Raw genomic sequence first — 7,201 nt, 5'->3', positions numbered from 1 at the left:
ATTAAAGCATCCTTATGAAATGGGCTAGTTGGACAGTATCTGTAGCAGCTGTCTTTCTATATGACAGGTTTCTCTGGCCAAATTCTGGCCCTATTTACATCCATCTTCTGCAAGCCCTCTCTTTGACCCCATGTGAATAGTGCATATTGGGAGACATTAACATTTTTTTTAGTCATGTGAACTTTCATTTCTAGGCTGTAATTTTCCTCCCAATGCCTGAAGCCTATGAGAAAATATAATATGCTGGAAAAAACTGTAAGAGTCTGAGAAGGTGAGGCCTGGGATACCCAAACAGTGTCTGTTTAATAAGACAGAGATGTAGTGTGCTCTCCAGGAAAAAGATTAGTGGAGAAGGAGAAAGTCTTTGAAGGAAGTACTTAATGCAGAGTTGCAGTCTAAATGGCGAACAGCATAGTGGGATAGATCAATAAATGGACAGCAAACAACAACAAAAGCACAGATTCACAGAAATATAAGGCAGAAGGCGACCTCGAGAAACTCTCTAATTGCTGTGCACCAAGGCAAAAATAACCTCGCCAGGCTCATTCTTCACTGATGTTTCTTTAACCTACAATTTAAATCCTCCCTTGAAAGACAGAAAAACCTCCATGGTAGGCCTTCCTAGTATTACAAGACCCTTAGGATTAGAATTTCTTTTCTTAAAATCTCCCAGTTGCGCTGCTGCAAATTGTAATTTTTTTCCCTCTTTTTTCCTCTGGTGCATATCATGAATAATTGAGTAAGATGGTGTAACTAGAATGTGTCATGTAGAAATAATGTATTCAGTTACTTTGCCGAAGGGAGAATAATAGTCCTCTCTGGGTGAGTAGAAAGCCACCCCGAGACTCTGATATGTGAGAACCTTTAAGAACACATTTGACCATTTTCTCCCTAATGAAGAAACACATTTGAGATGCTCAAAATAAATATTTGTCTAGCCTCTCAAGCATTCCACTCTTCAAGCCCTGTCTGTCTTCTGCAAAGGTTTTTCACTAAGTAATAATCCATTGGACTCCCCAGTCGTCTGGAGAATTGTGACAAAGCCAGATACTGTTATTATGGGTAAAAAAAAGCCTACTTGTCTCACAGAATCACAGAATGGTTGGGGTTGGAAAGGACCTCTGGAAACCATCTAGTCCAACCTCCCTGCTAAAGCAGGTTTGCCTAGAGCAGGTTGCACAGGATTGCGTCCAGGCAGGTTTTGAATATCTTCAGAGGAAGAGATTCCACAGACTGTCTGGGCAGCCTGTTCCAGTGCTTTGTCACCTTCAAGACATTTTTCCTCATACTCAAGTGAAACTTCCCATGTTTCCAGTCATACCTGTTGCCCCTTGTCCTATCACTGCACATAATTGAAGAAAGTCTGACCCCATCCACTTGACACCTGTCCTTAAAATATTTGTATGCATTGATAAGATCTCCTCCGTCATCTGTTCTCCCAGATAAACAAGCCCATCTCTCTCAGCATTTCTTCATAGAAGAGCTGCTTCAGTCCCCTAATCATCTTCATAGCTATCCACTGGACTCAATCCATGAGTTCCATGTCTTTCTTGTCCTGGGGAACCCAGAACTGGGCACAGTACTCCAGACGTGGCCTCACTAAGGGCAGTAGACAGGTAGGATCACCTGTTGGCTATAATCTTCCTAATGCACCCCAGGATACCATTGGTCTTCGTGGCCTCAAGAGCACACTGCTGGCTCATGGACTGTTTTCCACCAGGCCCCCCAGGTCTTTCTCTGCAGAACTGCTTTTGAGCAGGTCAATCATTAATCCTTAACCTGTACTAGTGAATGGGATTATTCCTCCCTGGGTGCAGGACAGCACTATTGTGATTACTATGCCAATAAAGTGTCCTACCATTTTCACATCCATGACTTCTTTACTCTTGCTACTCATACATGTTTCTGTTAAATTCCTGTCATCTAGTCATTCTTATCATCTTCTTTCTCTGATGGTGTCTGTCATCATCACTTGGATTTGTCTCTTTAAGTTATATTCACCAAGTGAAGCAATAGTGATTCCAAGATTCAGCAGCTGACTCCAAAGGGATAAGACAGGAGGGCTCAGAGAGGACAGGCTATCACAGCAGAAAGATCCACCTTTGCCCCCTAGAAAAAGTTGATTTATTCAAGAGTAACCACAGAAATGTCTGTTAAGATTGGACTAGCTAATAAATACTTGGCGCAGGTTAAAAGCTAAAACTTGGCAAGTGAAAAAGAAAGTGGCTTGAGTTTCCCCCTTGCAAGGCAACAGCAAATGCTGCTGCTCCCAGGAGTCGCAAGGGTTGTCTTCTGCCACCCACGTCTTCTGCTGGGTTTGTGTCACTGCTGCTACTGGGGGAATTAGAGGGACTGGGGTAGCAAGTGCTGCTTCTAGGAGGGACTGTAACTCTCTGGCAGTAACTGCTTGGCAAAGCAAACAACCAAAACAGCTCTGTCAAAGAGCTCTGTGACCACTGCCATTATACAGTCTCACTTCCTCTCCAGCAGTCTGCCTCACTGTGAAACTCCGCCTTGCCTAAACCTAGAGCTCCTCCTATGAGAAGGAGCCCAGTAATGACCTGAGGTCAAGAAAATCATATATCCTAGATGTCATTAACTGAATGGATTCCTTCTGCTGTGATTACAAGGGACAGCTCCATCCGATCTGAATTTTGTTCCTCTATTCCTTGCAGATCTGGATTTTGCTGAGAGATTTCACTAAGTACTTTGTACATCTGCTTTAAACAATCTTCAGGAAATAAATAATTTACAGTTTGTGCTATTCCACTACTATTCTTCATCATAATTTGCCTTTCTGAGTCCCTAGTGGCTGTAGTCATAACTCAAAAGTCCCACTGTAGCAGGCAATGAAGAAATAATCCCTACCTGAAAGAATTTACCATCTAAATATTTTCTCATTGCAATCAGTAGCAAAAGGTGCTGGGAGAAGAGCCTCCTTGCTCTATGGAAGAAAACAGAGGAATAACATAGAAAGCATGAGGAAAGGACAGACCACTACCATTAGTGGGACACCAGGGCAGACCTCCTGTGTCTTGCCATTGTTTCAACTCACTGGCACAATACACAAGTGCTCCATACATTTCAGTAAGATAACCATACCATATTTCTTCCTTAGGTGATCATGTGTGTTAGAGCAGCTGGGACCAGCTCATCACTGTGTGGGTGTAACCCAAAACTGTGTATTCTATAGCCTTCCATGCCATGTCCCAGAAACTGTTAACAATAGACCATTTACAGCAGCTGCCCAGAGCACGCCTGACCTCTCAGGCTATAAGCTGGGTGTTAAGAGGCCTGTGAGACAGAAGGATGCTCCTGTCCTCACACCCACTGTGGAACTCCCTGCCCTGAGGGAGGTACTGGGCGTTCCTACCTGAACCTGAGGATATATAGTCTTGGGGTCTTAGGACTTCTGTACCACTTGTGGGATCCAGAGAAGGATGGGAACTTGGACTGGACTGTGACCATCGCTCTCAACCAGACTGAGACCACCGCTCTGAGACCACCACTCTTGACCGGACTGCGACTACCACTCTCAGCCAGACTGCAACCACTACTCTCGACCAGACTGCAACTGCACTCCCAACCGGACTGCGATCACCACCCTCGACTGGACTGCAACCAGCACTCTCACCAACAAGTTTTCCCTCTCCTTTTACGTTTTGGACTCAGGGGGACCATGTGGGGCTCAGCAGGGAGAGGGTGGCCCAACGAACACTGCTCTGTTCATGCCTCACAGTGCTTGGTTATACATCTGGGTTTTGTGGGTTAAAACCAACTGTTTGTCAGTTTAATTGTATTTATTGTATTATTTTTATTAAATTGTTATTCTGACTTATCATCTCTTTTGCGTTGGGTTCATTTCCCTGCTGGTTTACCTTTAAACCAGCACAATGTGTCATTTCACCCCCTTCTCAAAACTTCCTTCAATTGCCACTGCTCTTCTAAGATTATTTTTTTTCACATTTCATCCTTTTTGCAGTTTTTCAGTTTCTATTGCTCCTTCATGCACAAAGACCCAACCAGATAAGATTCAGGATGCTAACTTGTGATGATGGTTAGGGGAAAAAACAAAGAAACGAAAACCATCAAGCTAAAGGTAAGAGGCATAAACAGCACAGAGAGCTATTTCCCACAGGACATAGCTGTTCTGGCTCCAGCACACAGAATGGAATCCCAATTACAGGCAGGACAATGTCTTTGAAGTCTTAATCTCTGCCACACATCCACCTCTGCATTAGAGAAGGGATTGGCAGCTATAATGTGAGTGCAATGGCACTGAGAGAGGCATCATTAGGAGGCAGCCAACATCAGCTTCTGGCTCCCAAACCAGATGCTGTTGATGTTCTATACAGCATTTAAATTTCATGAATTTCCACTAGCACATACGCAATCGAACTTGGAAAAGAAAACTAGAAACAAGGTAGTCCTCTGTCTGATCTATGTCTTATAGGTCACTGAATAAGGTTAGGAAATATTGGGAGAGATCCTGAAATACAGAGAGCTTATACATGAAATAAAGTAGAACTGTTCCTATCTGAAATATTTGTAACAAAGAACTTCAGTAAGGAGAAAATACATACACAGAGGTGCACGCACATGTAGAAGAGTATGCAAAACAAATTTAGGTGATAGGTTAAAAATGTTTCTCCTGTCTGCACAGTTTGTTCATCAAATTTATATCCCCTATGAAACAGTGAAATAGCTACTCTGACACACATGGTCTTGCTAAAGCTGCAAAAGTGGGTTTTTACCCACCAGCTTAGGAAAAATATACTCTTTTTCTCTAGTCATTCTCTGGCAAAGTGAAGTATATCTAATTTTGTTAAATTCCAAAACGTACTGTACACCAAAGTACTTGTAGGTGTTAAAGGAGAATGTCAAGGATGAGTCAAAGATTAATACCTAAATTATAAAGTGTGAAATGGGAATCACAGTCTTAAATATCATGTTAAGAACTAGGAAGTATTTACCTAGTCTAAAGCACTATTGCATTGTAATAGGCAAAATGCTATTCCTTTTAGTTATAGGGGATTCTTTAATAGTTCCATGCTTGAGCAGGAGGATGTATAGGATGGAGTGGTAATTTCATGAGACCTTTACAAATTTCAACAGAACTCTTATTCATTACAGCACTCACTTGAGTATAAGGCTATACTTCAGTCATACCTACTTCCACTCTTCTGCAGAACAAGGATGAATTTAGGTGCTTAGAATAATAGATGCTTGACTAGTTTATTTCCTTCAAACATACAGCTTCTTCCATTACTGCACTGTAAGATTTGTAAGAACAAATCAAAGAAGTTTTCTGCTTTCACCAATCTGCCCCTTCAGTTAGCTCATTGTCATGGTGTTTATCCGTCTTCACACAGCTTTCTTTTGCTTTCTTATTAAAAAAAAAAAAAAAGGAAAGAAAAAAATAACATGCCTACCTTACCAGTGGTCTTAACAAATAAAAAAAAAAAGAACCAATTCCTATGTGATGCTGTCATTGTTTCCTGCTTTCTCATTTTCACCTTTTGCCTCTTACATTTAATTGTCAGCTCTGTGGCAGGGCCACTTTTTTTCCTGTGTGCATGCAGTCCTACAAACATACATGGAGCATTTAGGTACTTTGTTGAAAAAGCCCAATAAATAGAGCATAAAAGATTAAAGTTTTAATTGGCTTATTATTTTCTCACTGCCATAAAGCACAATATCTGGTAAAGGTCCAAGGATATTTTTTTTTTAAAACACAGTTGAGGAGACGGTGATGATACCTCACCTGATTCATAGGCTAACACCTGGAAGCGATTCTAGCAACACTGAAACCCAAGTTTTAGCTGCTTCTTGAAGCCTTATGAGCTAACTTCTGGTTTAGTAATTAGTGCCCAGTGAGTCCAGTGCTGCTCAAACCACATACTTCAGCAACTGATACTTTGCACTGCTCATTAGTTGCGGACAAATAGGATACAAAAATAAAACTTTGAGAAACAGACTTAAATAGATTTGTCTATTGGTTATGGAGAACCCTGCCAAAAAGTGATTTTATTATAAAGACAAGTAAGTTCATCAGTGAAATAGTTCCATAGACCAGACTTCTGAAACCCCTGCTTTTTTACCAGTTAAAAATACTGAATAGCTATGCACAACTTATTTTTAGTAGAATCTACTAACCACCATTTCTTGACATTAGCCAGCTCACACTCACTGTAGTCCGAAGTAACCATTTCCTATTTTAACATTTTCAGCAATGTTCAAATGTTATACTTTACTGTTAGTCCTCTTCTTATCAGAACATAATTGCTAAACATGGTAACCAGAAATAACAGAGGAGAAAACTACAGGTAACTTACTGTCATTGTGTTTTCCGTAAATCCGTGATAAAGTCAGGACTATGTTTATGGTAGAAGGCCCACAGTTTCCTTCAAACAGGTTTTTCTCTGTAGTCTGTCTTGTTTTCTTTCTAGCTATTTCTTATATTATGGAGACTCAGGCATTTATTTTAATGCAACTCACTTCATCTAGTATGTGGATGGGTCAGATAAATAGTCCACTAAATACAATTCTATGGCCCAGACCTCTGCTATAAAGACTGGAAAAGTGACTAAACAAATGGAACCAGTACTCAGTGCACATAAATGAAATGCAAAAAATAAAGTTAGTTTAATGCCCGTAATGATGCAGACTGATGCATAAAATACAGAATATTTACAAGAGTCCTGGCAAAGGAAGGTGTTGCAACTCTATAAACTTTGAGACGTAAAAACTTACATTGTCAGTCCACGTAAGTTTTGCTATGATTTGATTAATCAGCCTAGTATATCTCTCCATCAGTGCACTTGTTGATGAGTATGATAATCAGTCTTAATAAAACCTGGTAGAACAAGCACTGTATTACAGAACAGAATCACTGTGGTTGAGTAATCTAATGACAGCAGCAGAGATGGTCACTAATTTAATTGTTGTGATTCTGCATTAAGCCTATGCCATAGTCATCGCTGAGCATCTCACAAAAAAGCCAATTCATGGTATAACATTCCTAGGAAATAATGAGGTAGCACCTATGTAATTACAAGAGCTTGAATATTGTTTTTGTGGTTGTGACAACTACAAGCTCATAAATGCTGTCAAAGCCTGTCAACATCTTACTGAGGGGGTAATCCACAGTGAGAACTAAAGAAAATGAAGTTTCTCAAGGTATATTCAGGTGTTGCACTAA

The 7,201-nt window shown here is 40.6% G+C and overlaps 1 long non-coding RNA gene across 1 annotated transcript in view; it reads left to right on the top strand.

Moving 5' to 3' along the window:
• Positions 1-3,838, top strand: part of LOC108494270 — a 10,536-nt gene extending 6,698 nt beyond the window's left edge. Inside the window, exons 2-3 of the long non-coding RNA XR_001873802.1 lie at positions 1,021-1,022; positions 3,544-3,838. This is a non-coding gene — a long non-coding RNA (uncharacterized LOC108494270). The remainder of the gene's footprint in view (positions 1-1,020; positions 1,023-3,543) is intronic.
• The last annotated feature ends 3,363 nt before the right edge of the window (positions 3,839-7,201 follow it).

Source organism: Lepidothrix coronata, unplaced genomic scaffold (genome assembly GCF_001604755.1).
Source record: "Lepidothrix coronata isolate B3197 unplaced genomic scaffold, Lepidothrix_coronata-1.0 Scaffold23, whole genome shotgun sequence".
In the NCBI taxonomy this organism is placed as follows: Eukaryota; Metazoa; Chordata; class Aves; order Passeriformes; family Pipridae; genus Lepidothrix; species Lepidothrix coronata.
This window is presented reverse-complemented; position numbering and strand designations above follow the sequence as displayed.